Source organism: Phascolarctos cinereus, unplaced genomic scaffold (assembly GCF_003287225.1).
Source record: "Phascolarctos cinereus isolate Bilbo 61053 unplaced genomic scaffold, phaCin_HiC Scaffold_9;HRSCAF=440, whole genome shotgun sequence".
Classification (NCBI taxonomy): Eukaryota; Metazoa; Chordata; class Mammalia; order Diprotodontia; family Phascolarctidae; genus Phascolarctos; species Phascolarctos cinereus.
The window spans coordinates 18,285,765-18,304,392 of NW_027556402.1; the positions used below are offsets into that span (position 1 = coordinate 18,285,765).

At 38.8% G+C, this 18,628-nt stretch overlaps 1 protein-coding gene and 1 long non-coding RNA gene across 6 annotated transcripts in view; one reads left to right on the plus strand and one right to left on the minus strand.

The window, feature by feature from the left end:
- The window catches only part of MTHFD2L (methylenetetrahydrofolate dehydrogenase (NADP+ dependent) 2 like), a 117,419-nt gene that overhangs the window by 63,725 nt on the left and 35,066 nt on the right, over positions 1-18,628 (plus strand). The gene's annotated exons all lie outside the window — the stretch shown is intronic.
- LOC110209789 (uncharacterized) overlaps positions 12,155-18,628 on the minus strand; it is a 58,265-nt gene continuing 51,791 nt past the window's right edge. For both annotated transcript variants that reach the window (XR_013484098.1, XR_002324919.2), the window contains one exon: positions 12,155-17,450. This is a non-coding gene — a long non-coding RNA (uncharacterized LOC110209789). The remainder of the gene's footprint in view (positions 17,451-18,628) is intronic.

The following is an 18,628-nucleotide window of genomic DNA, read 5'->3' on the forward strand; positions in this document are numbered from 1 at the left end:
TACCCCATTTGATCCCCACAACAATTTCAGTGCCATTATCCTCATTCTACAGATGGGGAAACTGAGACTGAAAGACATTAGGTGATTTGACTAGGGTCGTGTAGTGATTATGTGTTTGAGGGAGAATTTGAACTTGAGATCTTCCAGATTCCAAGTTCAACACTCTATTCACCAAGTCACCTATCTGCCTCTGATAAAGATAGACGGAGTAGGTGGAAAATCATCTCAACAGGAGGACCCTGCAGAAGACCTGTGACATCATTACTATGAGGAACTCCCAGATGAGGAAATTCCTCCTATCAATGCAGATTGGCACGCTCTCTGAAGCAGATAGTCTTAGAGACTTGCCTGGCATATTAAAAGGGAATGATTTAGGGGCAGCTAGGTGGTGCAGTGGATAGAGTGCCAGCCCTGGATTCAGGAGGACCTGAGTTCAAATCTAGCCTCAGACTCACAATAACACTTACTGGCTGTGTGACCTTGGGCAAGTCACCTAACCCCATTGCCTCACCAAAAAAAAAAAAAAAGGGAATGATTTACCCAGAGATACACAGTCAGTACCTGATAGAGATAAGGACTTGAACTCAGGTTCTCATGGCTTCAAGGTCAGCCCTTAACTCACTACACCAACTTTTGGAGCCTCCTTTTTTTCATGAAGATCTCCAACCCTTCAGGCTTGGTGCCTTCCAAATCATTTTTCCTTAAATCATGGCACAGATTAATATCAGTGTCAGGAAACTGATCCCATAAAAATGATGTGGGTGCCCCAGTATTTTTTCTATTTTCCCACTTTGATTCATAATCATACTTACCTCACATATAACCAAAAAGCTTTGTGTTTTTTTCCCCTTCTGTGTCAAATGACCTTACCTGAACTATTGATGATAACATTGCTGTTATTCCTGTCGTTGTTTTTAAATAAGGATCCACGTTTCTCAGAGTAAAAAAAAAGTGCTAGTTCTCTATGTAAGTTAGCAACTTTGAAGGTTCTTTCATGCCACATAAAGATGCTCGGGGCAGCTAGGTGGTGTAATGGATAGAGCACCAACCCTGGAGTCAGGAGGATCTGAGTTCAAATTTGGCCTCAGACACTTAACACTTACTAGCTGTGTGACCTTGGACAGGTCACTTAATCCCATTGCCTACAAAAAAAAAAAGAATGTACAATCAATCAACATTTATTAAGTTCAGAAAATTAGGGGGTTTTATGCCCAACAGAGCCTAGTGTTGATTGGTTGAGAGAAAATGAGGGAAATAGTTGAGAATTTTTTGTTTTACTTTTTTTTCCCTCCATTAGTGCGAAATACAGGTGAATTGAGCTTAATGATGTAATATAGTAAGAAATAGATTTAAAAATATTAGCACATTCAGATTTTTTTTCTTTAGCTATGAGTATAATCTCTCTATATTTCCCCTCAGGATTTTGGGAAAAGATTGACTGGAGGCAGCACATCATCTCTTTTAAAGGTTGTGTGGAGTGATAGCTATCATTTGTATGGTATTTTAAGGTTTGCAGAGTACTTTCCATATGTGTCATCTCCCTCATTTAAATGTGAGCCCCTGGAGAGCTGGGACTGACTTTTCTACTAATGTCCACAGCACTTAGTATAGTGCCTTGCACACAGTCAGTACTTAATGAATCCTTCATTTGTGGGCCAGTCCATAGTTCATGGAGAGGCTCCTGGCCCTCACAGTACACTCCCTCTGGATGCTTTTGGAAACCAGCCGGTTATCTTCAAAGTCATCCTTTGCAGAAATCAGAAGGTAGCTCTGGTTGTTAAAGACCCTGAGAATGAGAAAGGAAAAAATGGAAAATGAACCACCTGCTTCTCAATACAGAACATGAGTGGGGAGGAGGGCTTTCTACCTGTCACAGGCTAAGCCTGATAGCTGCTGGCCTTCCACACCACACTACTCTCTGCTTAGCATCGCAATTTCCTCACCATGGAAATGCTTTTCTCCTCCCTTACCCACCTAAACACATCATCCCTTCCACTTCAGGACACTCTGCTATAGAATTTGTCAGGAATGTGTGTATATATGTGTATGTATGAATATGTATGCATGTATGTATGCATACACATATATATCATGTGTATGTACATTTATGCATATTATACACATGTTCATATATGCATGCACACATATGGATATAGATAAATGTCTATATCTGTATGTGTATATATACACATATATGTTCTATATAAAAGTATGCATATTGCATATGTGTATGTACATATACACACATACACATAAGACACACACATACACAGTGTGTATATATATATAGTATTTCTGTATACATGTATATATGTAAATGTGTGTTTGTTTATATATACAATATATGCAGACACATAGTATATGAATATGTAGTGGGGGTACATATGTATACACACAATACACATGTAAGGGGATATGTATGTGTGTGTATATATATGTATAGGTACATATACACACATATAAGAGTATACATGTATATATAGGTATAGACATATATGTGCATATATCTCCCTGTATATGTGTATATACCCCTTCATATGCATGAGAGTGGGGATGTATATAGATCTCTGTGTTCCTGACAAGTTACACCAACCACCTCAGGATACTTTTCTCTGTAATTTGTCAGGGGTACATAATAAATAGAGAAAAATATGTATGTGTATATATGTATCTCTCTCTCTCTCTCTCTCTCTCTCTCTCTCTCTCTCTCTAATATATATATATATATATATATGTATATATATGTATGTATGTATATGTATGTATATACAGAGTTCTTAGAGAGCTGTCTAGAATTTTGGCCATGACTTGCTCAAGGTCCCACAGCCAGGCTGTGCAGGGTCAGGCCTAGACACTGGGTCTCTATCTTAGCTGCCTCTGATTCTCTCCCTCATCTGTTGTGATTTGTTAGTGCTTCTCAAACTTCTTTAGGACCAGGACCCATTTACGCTTAAAAATTATTGAGGATTCCAAAAAACTTTTGTTTATGGGTTACATCTATTAATATTTACTGATACATTTAATACTTACTAATACGTTTAATGATACTGACACATAGAAAACTGATACATTTAAAATTTACTTATTAATTCATTAAAAGTAACAATAATAAACCCATTATATGTTAACATAAATAACAATTTAATAAAACATAGCTATATTTCTCCCCAAAAGTACTGAAAAAAGTGGCACTGTTTTACATATTTTGGCAAATCTATTTGACTTCATAGAAAATGATTAGATTTTCCTGTCTGCTTCTGCATTCAAACTACTATGATGTGTTGTTTTAATTCAAGTATGTAAATAAATCCAGCCTCACACAACTATGCAGTTGGAAAAGGATGGAGTATTTTAATTAGTAAATAATGTATTATGATTATAATTATCATTATATAAAAGTAGTTTTTAGCATATAGACCCCCCCCATAGTATCAGGGACCCCTAGAGGGCCTGTTGGACCTCACTTTGAGAACCACTGCTTATAAGTGTCCATAAATTAAGATATTGAAGCAGGGTTTGTGAGGAAACATGAAGACACGTGCCTTCTTTCCTTCACTAAATATCTTCTAAGCTTTGACAGCTTTGTCTAGGGACTTGTTTCTTTGGCCCTCCTCACAACAACCTTGTTAGATGGTTATTCCAAGCATTATTAGTCATTTTCTAAAGAAGGGAAACTGAGGGAAGGAGTCATAAAGCGACTTACCCAAAGTCACACACCTAGTGGAACGCAGAGCCAGGACTTCCTCCAGGCCTTCTGACCATACGTCACGTTCTTTCTCCAACTCCAAAATGTTGGTTAAAAAAATGTTTTTGAAAAGTCAGAATCAAATTTGATGGTTGTTGGTGCTTGTTAAGTTCTTTGAGAAAAAAAAAGAATTAGTAAGATTCATCTTGGGAAGGGAGGAGACAAGGTGTCACTTTCCTTTTGCTCACTGGATCATATAAATTTAAGATTGGAAAGAAACCATAGAGATCAAGTCCAGGCCTCTCACAGGTGAGATGATGAGTCTAATTTCCAGTGATTGCTCAAAGCAGTCCACCCAGCTTTTGGTTATTGCCATCATGACTTTTGGAAGGGGCAGGTGTTTTCTTTGGCACTGACTGGGTTAAGGCTTCCTTTCTCCAACTTGGGAAGAAAGGGGGATTGAAGGGGCAAGGTGTGTTTACATAGGCATCCTGGCTCATTGTCTATAAAGAATAGCTTTTGATGTTCTTAGGAATTCCAGAATTAAGAGAGAAGAGGGAGAAAGAGGTGAGAAGATGCATGTTGTTTTAATTAAAGATATCTGCAGCTGGGACAAAATGTAGTCTTGGAGTCAGGAAGGTCTGAGTTCAAGTCTTGCCGTACATACTGATTCGCCATGGGTCCCTGGACAAATCACTTAACCTCTTTCAACCTCTGTTTCCTCATCTGTAAAATGGGAGTAATAATAGCACCTATTTCAAAGTGTTGTTATGAGCAACAAATGTGGTAAGTGCTTTGTAAAGCTAAATTCTGCTGAGATTTAACATCACCTCCCCCCCAAAAAAATCAGTCATAATAATGAATTGTTCATCAGTGTCAAAAAAAACAAACAACCCTGAAACAAAACAAAACAAAACCTAAAAAACAACAAAAACATTAATATTTACCCACGGCTCAATGTGGGTGTTTTTACCTTCATCTGAAAGGTCATATACTGAAGATGAAGCTTAAATATGTTGGCCACATAATAAGAAGGTGAGACTCATTGGCAAAGACTATGATGTTGGGAAAGATTGAAGGCAAAAGGAAAAGGGGATGTAAGAGGATGAGATGGATAGATAGTTGGATAGATGGATAGGTAGTTCATCATGGAAATGATGAACTTGGATTTGGACAGACTTTGAGAGATAGCGGAGAATAGAAAGGTCTGGCATTCTACGGTCTGTGGGGTCGCAGAGAATTGGACACTACTGAATGACAGACACAGGCAGCTGCTGATACAGTGGATAGGGCACTTGACCAAGAAGAGTTCAAATCTGGCCTCACACACTAGCTGTATGACCCTGGGCAAATCACTGAACATCCATTTGCCTCAGTTTCCTCATCTATAAAATGAAGATAATAACAGCACCTCTCTTGCAAGACTGTTGTGAGGGTGAAACAAGATAATATTGGTAGAAAGTGCTTAGCACAGTTCCTGACATATAGTAGACATTGCATAAATGTTTATTCCCTCCCTCCTCGTCCCCATCCCCAGCAAGTCCACTCTGTTGAATGTTTCTTCTTGTAATGTGTGTTAAGCATGAAAAGCCTGCTTTCACTAAGCCATGCAGAAGAAATGATAATTCATCTAAAGGAGAAGAAATTATCCCTTCATCTCCACAACTTTCTGCCAGGGCCTCAGATGTGTTTCTAGCCAAATATGTAGTTCGACTGGCTCTTTGGAACAGACCCAGACTCTCGGGACATTTCTTATATGACTTTGATGGCCAGGAATTAATTTGCAGATCAAATCTAAATCTTTGTACCTGCCCTTTATTATTGCATATTCATAAACGATTTTCTCACAATCTCATTTCACCTCCTTACCCTTAGGGAGTCTGAAGTGTGGACTCTGGTTGAAAACTAGTTGGTGCACTCTTAATCCAGGGGTAATTATGTAAAGGAGAACATTTTCTGTATGGGAGAAAAGAATGATTCACTGAATCTGACAATGGGCTCCCCAGAATTCGCTGGAGGCCATGGTCAGATAACAATGGGGACTTTCTTGGGCTATTAGGATGAAGGGCAGTTTTAGTTCATTATACTAGGTGCTTTGAACATTAGGTATGAGGGTTGTACTCACTTCCTACAGTCACATTCAATAAGATAAATGGGATCACTTGCGAAGAGAAAGAAATTACCAAAATGAACAATGTGAAACTTCAGTTCTGTTATGGTAGAAAAACCCTACATATGGAAGAATAAGATTATAATATAATAGATTTAGAGCTGGTAGAGCCTTTGAGGGCATCAAGTCTGACCCCTTTATTTTACATATGAAGAACTGAGGCACAAAGAGGTTAACTGTCTCATTCAATTTCACTCAGAGGCAGTTAGATGGTTCAGTGGATAGAGTTCTGGGCCTGGAGTCAGGAAGACTCATCTTCCTGAGTTCCAAGCTGGCCTCAGACACTAGTTCTGTGACCCTTGTCAGGTCTCTTAACCCAGTTTACCTCAGTTTCTTCATCTGTAAAATGAACTGGAGAAGGAAATGACAAACCACTTCAGTAACTCTGCCAAAAAAACCCCAAAATGAGGTCATGAAGAGTCAGGCATGACTATAACGATTGAACAACAAAAAGGTGTCTAAAGTGGAGTTTGAACCTAGATATTCCTTTCTCCAAGTCCAGTGGCCTATACACTGAATACACCAGAGATGTCAAATACATGCATGTGATCCACAATAGTCTCGAGTACAGTCAGATCAAGGTTAAGATGTAGTTCCTATCTAATTTTAACATATTTACTTATTAACAAGAAGAAATAGGTAAACACATGTGATATACTAAATTGATATGCTGACCACATGATTTAGTGGCCTCCATTACTGTTCGGGTTTGATGCCACTGGAATAGACCATGTTCCTCTAATATTTATGTCACTGTGGTAATTTCCCAGCTTAGGTTCCATGAAAGCCCCAGGAGAATCTTACCCACCACGAAATGGGCAAAAATAGGGTCAAACTGAAAAAAAAATAAAAGACTTATTGATGCTGTAAGAAAGACTACTTGCTTTCCTCTACAGTATCATAATTGATCTTTTATGAAAGAAGAGGAAGTTATGATGACTTAACCACCAAGCATTAGCCATTTATGACTCGATGTAAAGATACAATTGAGGGCAGCTAGGTGGCGCAGTAGATAGAGCACTAACCCTGGATTCAGGAGGACCTGAGTTCAAATCTGGGCTTAGACACATAACAACACTAGCTGTGTGATCCTGGGCAAGTCACTTAACCCCATTGCCTAGCCAAAAAAAAAAAAAAGAAGATACAGTTGAATGGCAATGAGTAAACATTGCGCTTTTAGGATTCCACCAAATGGATTTCCTAGGTTTGGTAAGATAAAATTTTCCACTGCATGGCTATATGACTCGGTGGTATATATATGTTTAGATACATATATAAGCCAAACCTAGGAAATGCTTTCAGTGCAGAAGGTGCCACTACATATTTACGATCGATTCCTGCCAGTCAGAGAGGGAAATTTCCCAAGAGCTGAATGGACTCCTTGGATTCATAGTCTTCCCAACCTGAGCAGAGACTGAACTATTTATTATAAACTCTGAGCTGGAGGGCAGGGTTTCCACCAAAGTGGATGTGTTGGAATTGCTCTTTGAGTTGGAAAAGGTCAAGGGAGACACCAAGATGGAGACTCTGTGATGGAGTTTTGAGAGTGGCACCAGCAGCAGAAATGCTTGTGTGAGAAGCTCTCAGGGGGGGCTGGTGGGGAGTTGCATGAATGGCTGGGACCACCCTTGGCTCACCTCTCTGCACACTGAAGGAATCCGTGGAGGGATCATAAGACTATCTGACCCTGAGAATGCAAGTGGCTTTTGGGATTTATCTTTCTCCCTCTTCTCTCTTTCCCTGGAAAAGCTAAAAGTCTAAATCTAATTCTTTTTAAGCTGTTTATTTTCTATTTTCAATCATTCTTTAAGACTGGCTTTCTCTAGATAAAGATAGGATCCATAGCAATTGCCTTTGAGTCATGTGCATGTTTAATTGCATAAAAGAAGAACAAATGGAAGGATTTCAGTGGCTAGCCTGGATACTTAAAACTAAAATATGGCAGGGGAATCCAAACCTGCTCTAGCAATCAGACAGTTTAGAGGCTTGATGACTTATGTGCCTAGGAGAGCACTTTATGATTATGATTTTGTTAATCCTGTGTATAATTTTTCACCCCTCCAAAGAGAAGGTAAAGGCATCCATTTGAAACTGAAGGTCATTACTCTTAGACTAAAACTGTGAACTCACTTTGAACACTGGTAGTTTAGGCAAATCCTTTAGCCCCCAATGGGTAGGGAAGGGGAAGAGGGAGTTGAGTACACAAGATTGGGGAGACAAAAAAAATGGTTATATATCCTGAAACAACCTATGGGGAAAAAGGAAGAGGAAAGGAAGGAAATAAGCATTTATCTATATACCAGGCACTGTGTTAAGCACTTTGTAAATATTATCTCATTTGATCCTCACAACAATCCTGTGATGCTATTATTATCTCCATCTTAAAATTGAGGAAACTGAAGCAAGCAGAGGTTAAATGACTTGCCCAGTGTCACACATCTAGTAAGTGACCGACTGGATTTGAACTCAGTCTTCAGTTAAAGTCCAGCACTGTATCTACTGTGCCACTGTAGCTGGTGAAAACAGGTGTGATCTGGAAGAGGCTAGATCTGACCAGTTTCTTGGGGAGAGGGAAGACACTCCTGAGCCAAGCTCAGCTCTCCATAGTGACATATGCTAGCTATACCTTTTTTTTTTTATTTTGACAATTTATTGTAGAACATTATAGACTTACCATATTGTAAAAGGACATACATTCTAAAATGGAAGGGACTTTAGAAATCTAGTCAAATGGACTCATTTTGTAAAGAAGGAAAGTCAAGTGCACTGTGTTCATAATTTCTGGTCATTGTTGCTGTTTCTTTTTTCTTCTCCTACAACTGCTGCCCCACCCTGGAACGCCACTCCCTAGATCTGTGAGAGTCCCAGGTATTTCACCTGCTGTTTAAGACAGGCCCTGCCTGTCCCTTTTCCCACTGTACTGTAATGCCAGCCAACTCATTTCGAATTGAAGAACAATTCAAATGATGTTCTCTGGGGTGTTATTTTCTCCTTAGGGAGCAAACTGTTCCCAGGAGAAGCTTGGAGTTTCTCTGATTGAGTCTGATCTGAATTCTCAAGGTGTGTTTTCACTAGCTTGATTTTCAATCAGCTCTTGTTTGTACACAATAAAGTTGTCGTTCGGTTATTTCACCAAGCTACAATGTTCAAAGGGGCAAGGACTGAGGAGTGTCCCTTGGGTTGATAGTGGCTTTCTGGAACATCCTGGAATGTATTACTTAAGGGTAACTAGCCAATATCTAGAAAAGGAAGCAATGGTCACAGAGAACCAAAATATGGCTTCATCAATAGCAGGTCATGTCAGGTGAAGCTCATTTCCTTTCTTCATTGGGTTAACAGTCAAGGATGAGTGGCTGGACCATATTAAAAGAAAAAAATTCCAAATTTGGCACAGGCCACAGCTCATCCCTGGGCTAGTAGGTTAAGGGAGTAGTTACCTGGATTTTAAGAAAGCATTTGGCAAGATCTCTCATGATATTTTTACCAAATGATGGAGAAATGTGGGCTAGACAATGTTACAATTAGACAAATTCAGAGCTGGCTGAATGGGTAGACTCCAAAAGTAGTCATTAATGATTTGATATCAACTTGGAAGGAAGAGTGCCCTAGGGATCTGTGCTTTAGCCTTGTGCTATTTAACATTATAATCAATGTCTTGGATAAAGGTCTAGATAACATGCTTATCCAATTTACCAATGACAGGAAGGTGGGAGGAATACCTGACACATTGCAAGACAAAACAAGGATTCCAAAAGATCCTCCGAGGCTAGAACCACAGGCTGACTCTTGACTTCAAAAAATCAGTTCCACAAGCAGAAAATGGGGGAAGTATGGCTAGGCCAGGGGTGGAGAACCTGCCACCTTGAGGCTACATGTGGCCTTCTAGGTCCTCGGGTGTGGCCTTTTGACCAAATCCAAGTTTTACAGAACAAATCCTTTTACGAAGGGAATTTGTTCTGTGAAGTTTGGATTCAGTCGAAGGGCCACACTTGAGGACCTAGAGGGCCACATGTGGCCTCCGGGGCCACAGATTCCCCACCCCTGCCCTGGATGGTAGTTTGGTTTAGAAAGATAATGAGGATTTATAGTGGACTAGAAACTCAGTGTGAGTATGATTACCATTAGAAACAAATTATATATATATATGTGTGTGTGTGTGTGTGTGTGTGTGTGTGTGTGTGTGTATATGTGTGTGTGTATGTGTGTATATATATACACATACACACACATATACATACATAAATATATATACACACATACATACATATATATACACACATATATGTATACGTACATACATATATATACACACACATATATGTATGTATATATATATATATGAAATTATTCTATACCTACTTCTATTTATCAGTTCTTTCTCTGGATGCAGATAGCATCTTTCTTCTTTTTGTCTTTTATAGTTAATCTTTTTTTATTATACTCTGTTATGGGAATGCTTGTTTTATTCCATAAACTAAAAACAGGCAAATAAATAAATGGAGAGTATGATTAAACAGTGGCCCAGAAAGTTAATGAAATCTTAATCTTCATTATGGGAAGCTTCATGTCCAGCAGCAGAAGGGTAATATAATCGATGCTTCTCTTTATTGTCTCTTGGCCAGGCCATATGTGGAATTTTGTGTCCACTTCTGGATAATACATTTTAAGAAAGAAGTTAATAAGCTGGAAAGTGGCTGAAAGTGGGCAGTGAGGATCATAAAGGGCCTTGGGTTCGTGACATGAAAATCATTTGAAAGAATTGGCGATGTTTAGTATGGAGAAGAGTAGGTACATAATAGCTGTCTTCAGGTATTTGACGGGTCACCTCATTGAAGAGAAAATAGACTTGTTTTGTTCGGCATGAACCCAAAATACTGTGTGCAAGTCACAAAGAGAAGAATTGAGTTTGCCGGAAAGAAAAGCCTCTTCATAATCAGGGATAACTAGAAGTAGAATGAGCTACCTCAGGCACAGATGGTTCTTTGATCTCCTCGACTGGAAAGTCTTCAAACAAAGGCTGTATAACCAATTGTTTGTTTGTGATTGAGGAATTTTTTCCCAAGTTCCACATAGGACACCTAGCATTAGCAACAATGAGGATGTGGGTAAGTTTCCTAATCTTCCAGGAAAGTCTGTAAGGATAGAAGTTGCAGAATGCTCGCTGATCTGCATTGGTGAAAGACGTTTCCCCACTGGGAAAAAAAAACTCAACATGGGTTTAGTACAAAGCAAATAAAATAAAATGAAATAAAATGTTTAAGGCACTGAAGATAAAATGTTGAAGCAAAATAATTACTGACCTTCAGGAATTTATATTTTACTGAATTGCAAATATTATCCTATGGATACTTTCAGTTGATTAAATTCATCAAGATCCAATGTTTTCAACTCCAATAACTGTCTTAGGTGGGAAAAGGAAATCTGGGTGACACAGAAGTCTTTATTTGAGAGGCAAACCGAGAAGTTGGTTTCATCATGCACCCAAAAGGAAATGAAAAATGTGGGGAAATATGCCACTGGGGGCAACCTCCCTATTTCCCTTCCTTTTACTGTCTGTCTTGACCGTGGGGCAGCCCATGTCTCAGCAGCTGGCTTGCCTTCTTGGCTCTTCCCAGCAATCCATACCCCATGGATCAGCAGGTAAGGTACCATGACTGCTAACACTAATTAGATGAAATGAGAATGATCAACAATAATCTTTTTAGTAAGATGAGGGATCACAGGGCAGATAGATGGCTCAGTGCATAGAGCACTGGCCCTGGATTCAAGAAGACCTGAGTTCAAATCTGGCCTCAGACACTTGACACTTACTAGCTGTGTGACCCTGGGCAAATCACTTCACCCCATTGCCTCACCAAAAACACAAAATTAAAAGATGGAGGTTCACTAGGTTTTACTTTTAGCTCTGCTACTGGACCTTACTGTCCTCCAGCTCTTAATTTGTAGCTTTCTTCTACAACTCCAGACCCTCAGGCGCAGTCATCTACTAATATACCCTAAGTAGTCCTGGACCTTGCAGTATACCCCACCACTGAGCACCTGGGACTTCTGGGCCCTTCTATCTGCCCTACAGCTTAAATTTCTTTTATGTACTATCTTACTAAATTAGACTGTTATCTCCTTAAGAGCAGGGACTGTTTCACTTTTCCTATGTATATGCACATAAATAACAGCGTGCTGTGAATGGTTTTTCATTCATCAATTCATTCAAAGTCAAAATGAAGCAAAAAAAAAAAGTCAATGAAACACCTGGCAAGATACTTAAAATTAAATCAGCATATATATATATATACATATATATATATATCAACACTTGGTGACTTCATCATGAAAGTTCCACAGGGAAGGAGGACAGATAGGATATGGCTCAGATCTGAGAAATGAAAACTGTAGATTTCTCAGAAGGCTCACATCTACATATCATTCATATTTTCTTCCAGAAGATATCTGGACATGGTACTTAACACATAGTGAGCACCAAACTCCATCACATACAAAAAAATGAAATTGACCATATCTTAATAGAAAATCATTGGTTAAAATCATACCTCTCAATTCTTTGTGCCATGAGACAATTGACTGCCTAGAACAAAGGTCAAAATCAGCATCAGATTGGAAGACTCGATAAAGATGAAATGACATACTATAATTACAACAGCTTAAATGTGACTCATTCAAATGAATCATCAGTGCTAAAAATTGAGAAATGGAAAAAGGCAAATCTATTGGCCTTGGTTATCGCTGGTATAAAGTAGTCAACATGAAGGAATCAAAAGAACCCACACACTTCCTTCTCCAGCAAGTGAATGACCTTATTGCCAAGAGGAGAGATACAACAACAGAAGGCAACAGAGGAGGTAAATACGAATTCATTTGTAAAAAGCTAGAGGAAGCTAATGGAAGATTGTGGGCAAAAGTGTTTTAGTGAACAGTGTTAAAAATAGGAATATATTTATGTAAAACTCAGCATAAAACTCAACAAAGTGAAACTGTCCCCAAAACATGCAAAGACAAATAGGAGCAAAGTGGAATGGATTTGTTGGTATGTCTGTGAGTATCCCCTTTGATTAGCACTGACAAAGGAATCAGCACATTTGGACTTTAGTACCGTACGTCCCAAACTCTCACTTAAGATGAAGTCAGTAAGAATAGCTGGACTGGTCCAAACACACGCTAACAATGTCTTGATTGGAGGACAGATTTTAAAAGCATTGTGGGTGCATTTTATGGGATGTCTCAAGGAGACAAAAATACCAAAAGAATAGACAATATTACCCACAAGGGTAATAAAGAGGGCAGCAGCAGCTGCCAGTTCATTTGCCTTCTTTGTTAACTTCATAAAAATGATATCTAAGATATCTCATGAGATGGAAACAAGCAAGTTAACACAAATCATTTTCCACAGTAGGTCACGCCTGTGTTGTTACACAACTGTCTGAAAAATGCAGAGAATACAGGATAACATCATGATGTTTGCTCATTGATTACAAAATGGCATTTGACTTGGTAGAACAAAATTCAGTTTTGATGAGGATACTTTGACAAATTCTCTCTCATTCATATGTTTAGATGATACAAGATTTCTTGATGAATGCAGCTGAAGAGATAATTCTTTCAATAGTCTTCTGCTTAGTAATGTCAATCAAGGCATAAAAAAGGGAGCTACATGGAGGATGTCTTGCATAAAGTTCAGATAAAAGTTCAGATAGTCATGGGACCATAGGATCACAGATTAAGAGCTGGAAGGGACTTTAGAAGACATCTAGTCCAATGCACTGATTTTACAGAAGAGGAAATTGAGGCTGAGGGCGTTAAAAGACTTGCAAAAAGTCATGAGAAGTAAGCATTAGCTGCAGCATTTGAACTCAGTTCTTCTGACTACAGAGCCATATTTTCACTATACCATGTTGTATCTCCAGATTTTAATAATTTATAATAATAACTGGCATTTATATAACACTTTAAGATTTAATGTTCACAAAAACTCTGAGAAAGGTGCTATTATTTTTCCTACTTTATAGGTAAGAAAACTGAGGCTAGCAGAAGTTAAGTGACTTGTCCAGGGTCACACAGCTAATAGGTATCTGAAGCAGGATTTTAACTCAGGTCTTCCTGACTCCAGGTCTAGCACTCTATCCATTGTATCATGTAGTCTCTCTCTCTCTCTCTCTCTCTCTCTCTCTCTCTCTCTCTCTCTCTCTTTCTCTCTCTCGGGTGTATACATATATATCATATAACGTATACAAATATATGTTTATATGTGTGTGTACTGGACTCAGACTTTCATTGATACGTAATTCTTGGTTGAGAAAACTCCCTCTATCAACGAAGGCTGACAGCTTCTCTGAAACTCATAGTCTTAGATTAAGGCCTAGAGCTCCAAAAGTGATTTTTCCAGGGTCCCACAGCCAATATGAGTCAGTTAATGCAAGAATCCAGGTCTTCCTGACTCCAAAGCCAGCCCTCTGTCCATTATACCATACTGCCATGCTGTTTCTCTCAGTCATTAAGTATTTCAATTAAGTTCCTACTATGTGCCAGGCGATGCGCTAGGCACTGGAAGAGCTTTCTGTGTATAAATGTGCATTATAACATTTCTAATAAGGTAAGGAGAAACTACAAGTCAATTTCATGCTAGTGAGACGAAATGAATTTACAAAAGCATATACATGTCATCTGTCCTCTCTGGGCTTCATAGTCTACTGTGTTAAGTGAGGGGGGTGGATTAGATGATGTTTAAGGTTCCTTCTATTTCTAAAATGCTTTGGAGCAACACATTAGGCAAATACGGAAAGCACTTTCTCCAACTGGGAGATAGGATTATGGGTATCTCTAGATGGAACATCCATCTACTTTCCATTGCTTTTAATCCTCATACTCTGGGACCATCTCGCCAGAATGAGCCATTATGGGAAGTCAAGATGCAGCTTTTATCACCTGAATAAGACTCCTGGATCCTATTCTTTGTTTTACCTCTGAATCATCATGTGAGCTCAAGAAACCACCCATCCTCTCAGCTCCTTAAAATTCCCTTTTATGAAATGAGGATAATAGGTAATCCTCCCCTTACCTCACTGAGTTATTGTGGAGGTTAATTAGATAATGCCTGCACAACTCTGAGCTTCACTAATTAAAGAGCTATGTAAATACTGGGCTTCCTGTTATCAGGAAGGCATGAATTGAGCCACTTGGTGGCAGCAAAGGTGGCCTTGTTAGGAGATCCCACAGGGACAATCTTTTCTTTGAGATTAAGTTCGTTAATCCATCATTCTGAACCTGCTGAATGGTCACATGGAAGATGCCCAGTTTGGACCCTGATTAGTCAAGGAAAAGGTAGCTCTGCACATGAGTCACAAAGCATGTTAAGGCTCTTTTGCGTTCTCAGGGGGAAGGGCTTAGCTAGTGCTCAGAGTGAGGGATAGAGGCCATTGTGTTTCACGTTCTAATTTGTTGAGCTTGTGTTACAACCTGTTCCTCTTTTAGTATCTGGATGCTGCTGTAAGACTCCCAAATGTGCACTTTCCTAATAGAGAGGCATTTACCTTTAAGGGATTGTGATTCAGAGAAGCTCTTCCATTGGTGAGTCTATCCAGCAATCAGAGAAGTCCCCACCAGCTGCCTCACTCATGCAGAGAAATCTTTGGCTACTATAGACATCTTCCTATTGGGTTTCCCCAATGAAAAGATGCCGCCCAACGATAATTACCACAATTACTTTTGAAATTCCAAATTAATAGACCTTTTTCCTCCGCCAGAAATAAATTCATAGATGAATTAATTGGCTTGGGGAAAAAAGAAACAAACCTTCCTGCATAAAAACTGCCTTGGGCTTTGCCATATAATTATATTAGTAATGTGAGACTTTTTTCAATTGTAATATTAAAGGTATGCATGACTTCAATACAGATGTTACCAAATGCTCATTGTAACCAATTCACCGTGTGAACAGGCTCAGAATCAACACTACATTATTTTTTGCTTAGAAACGGAAATGATTGCCAGTGGGATGGGCTCAGATGGCTAGACATTAAAGAGGAAGTTTTCTGGAGACAACAGTAATTGGTTATGGGAAGACTGAATAGCTGAGGAACCCTGCTTGGAATTCTTCTCTCTTGCTAAGCACTCTGGGGATCTGTTTGTGGTCCTGTACAAATGCAAACTGCTTTGAAATGCTATTAATGTCAAATTAGGAGGCTGATTTATGGCCTCTGAAACTTCTTGGCCTACCTATCTGTAGATCCCTATAAATAAGAAAGATAACTACCTTCATTAGGGAGATAGGTAGGGTTGTGGGTGTGCCTCTCATGATGCTTCATGGTGCAAAAGTGCATATAATAACACTGGATATTCATGTGGCTTGTAAGGTTTGCAAAACACTTCACATACACTCCCTAACTTGTTCCTTACAGCCACCCTGTGATGTGGAGTATGGGTACTAGGATGATCACCTGCATTTTGTAGATGAAGAAACAGATTCTCCCAGAGGTGAAGCTAGTAAGTACCTGAGGGAAGATTCGAACCCAGGCCTTCTTGACTTCAACTCCAAAACTATTCCCTACAGCTTCTCTCCCCGCCCTCCCCCCTCAAAACAAAAGAGCTAATATTGAAGTGATGGGAACAGAAAAGACTAAAGTTGACTACATTCCATTAGAGATCAAACATTTATAATTTAAACTTCATCAACAGAGAGTAAGAAGTTATTTTACTTTAACACCACATCTCCAATGCTGTTTTTTTTTTTTCTTACCATATATTTAATATTTTCAGAAAGAGGCCTGCTGACTTTCTGTGCCATTCATTCAACTTTTAGACAGCTATGGACATTTGATTCCATGTGAAAGCTGAGAAACTACCTAAAATCTTCTCAAAAGGGACATCTTCTCAGTGGCTCTTGAAAGGATAAATTCATTGTATACCTTAAATCTCCAATATTTCGCTTTAAGAAAAAGAGTTAGATTTTAAAATGAGGTCCATGGAGTTCTATATACTGTGTTATTTCTAATGAACGCAGATATTCAGAAGGACTTGTGATCTCTTCAGTTTGGGAGTTCCTCCAGTGATGCAGATTGCAACTCATCCACATGTAGACTTATCAAAATCCTTCTAAGGGATCCTCCCTCCACATGCTGAAGGTCATCCTTTCTTTCTCTCAATATCACCAGAGTACAGTGAAGTCCTTTGTCCGTCCAGCCACCTGTTTTCCCTTATTCTCCTCAGAATCTACCATATAATTCTTTGATAACATCCTTGATCTCTATTTTTTTTGCAGTGACGCTCATTGATTAGATGTTGCGGCCTGCTCACATCTGCTATTACCTCTTCTTTGTCCCTCTGTATGATGCTTATCTTCTGTTTTTCAAAATCAGTAAAATTCCATATCTTGCTGACATACAACACCATTAAAATATTTGGATTAAAAGATAGATCTTTTCTGTTTTGGGAAATCTGGGGTCAGCTATGGTGCTTCAAAATGTCCCCAAAGCAATCTAGCTTGATTTTTGTCCTCATTTTCAAATCTTAGTCCAGGTAACTGTCCATTCATATTGTCTGTCCTGGACATATGTACAATCTTCAACTTTCATGGGGATAATGTTCCTAGAAAACAGTACAAAAATAAAAACTGTGAATATTGATACACTGAACCTATGGGAAATGGAGGGTTAGGTTCCCACAAGTTCCAAAAACTGTAATCTTTGACTTGAGATCGCCGAAAATACACTTTTCTGCATACAATTCTTTACCACAAAATGTTAATTCTGATAATATGCACTTTTCTGAACTCAGTAACCATGAAAGAATCCATGAAGTGCAGTATACAAAATAAAATTGGTAACATACAAAATATTTTTCTCACTAGTAATTCCCTAGAATTCTATGCCCTTCTTTGCTAACAACTTAACAAAAAAAACCCCAACATTGGTTTCAAACAATATTCACTTTTCATAATACGTGAAATCTATAGTACCATAAATACTGCACAGCAAATAAAATTCTTAAAATGAAAACATTTTTTAACCTGAATTTTACCTTCCACTGTGTCAGATGGTTGCGGGAGGGGATGTTACTCTACTGTTGTAAACCTCTTTACCTTGGTCATCCTCTGAGATTACTGGGACTTTAGCTGCTGCTGTTGGAAAATACTGAAACTAATGAGGTCTTGATATCAACTTAGAGCCCCAAGGACTTGCACTATGCTTTGGGGGCATAATTGCAACACAAAACTTGAATTTTAAAGGCAAATGATAAAAATATGTAACAAATGCGAGAAGAGCTCTTTACAATGGTAGGTGAACAAGATCAGTGAAATGCCCAGTAGGATGCTAGCTGTTCCACAGACTTACCACCTCTCACTTTTTTTTCCTCTACTGAGCATAGTCATGAATGTGTGTACTTGCCAATTCAAAAGTGAAAATGACGTTATTAATAAATTCATGTGAATACTTAAAGTCACAAAAGTTAGATGAGCAAGTGTTGAGAATTGACCATGTAGGTACTTTGAACGAGCTCTAGTGGAGGTACATTTGAAGCATGTCAAAATCTGGGCAATAAATATGCTTCATTCACTTGATCTTTTTGGCATGATTGGGTGGACCACACTCCTTTGAATGATTATAGACCTATTCCAGGAGGCTCTGCAATGTTTTGGGGCTAGGACAGCACAATGTCATCTGCAAATGAGATCATGTTGAGGACCCACCAGCCATAGGGAATCTTTCTCAACTTGGATTCTTAGCTGAATCTCCCCCATACTTTTGGCAAGCATAATCCCTTGC